We start from the raw sequence: 490 nt of genomic DNA, 5'->3' as shown, positions 1-490 counted from the left end.
GTTGAGAAGGTCTGGCTCTCAGTCTCAGTTCTAATTCATCCCAAAGGTGTTCTGTCGCGTTCAGGTCAGGACTCTGTGCAGGCCAGTCAAGTTCATCCACACCAGACTCTGTCATCCATGTTTTTTATGGACCTTGCTTTGTGCACTGGTGCACAGTCATGTTGGAAGAGGAAGGGGCCCGCTCCAAACTGTTCCCACATGGTTGGGAGCATGGAATTGTCCAAAATGTTTTGGTATCCTAGGATCATTCAAAGTTCTTTTCACTGGAACTAAGGGGCAAAGCCCAACTCATGAGAGCCAGCCCCACACCATAATTCCTCCTCGACCAAATTTCACACTCAGCACAATGCAGTCCGAAATATACCGTTCTCCTGGCAACCTCCAAACCCAGACTGGTCCATGAGATTGCCAGATGGAAAAGCGTGATTCAGTCCAGTGGCGACGTGCTTTACACCACTGCATCCCACGCTTTGCATTGGACTTGGTGATG

This window comes from Nerophis ophidion, linkage group LG01 (genome assembly GCF_033978795.1).
Source record: "Nerophis ophidion isolate RoL-2023_Sa linkage group LG01, RoL_Noph_v1.0, whole genome shotgun sequence".
In the NCBI taxonomy this organism is placed as follows: domain Eukaryota; kingdom Metazoa; phylum Chordata; class Actinopteri; order Syngnathiformes; family Syngnathidae; genus Nerophis; species Nerophis ophidion.
This window is presented reverse-complemented; position numbering follows the sequence as displayed.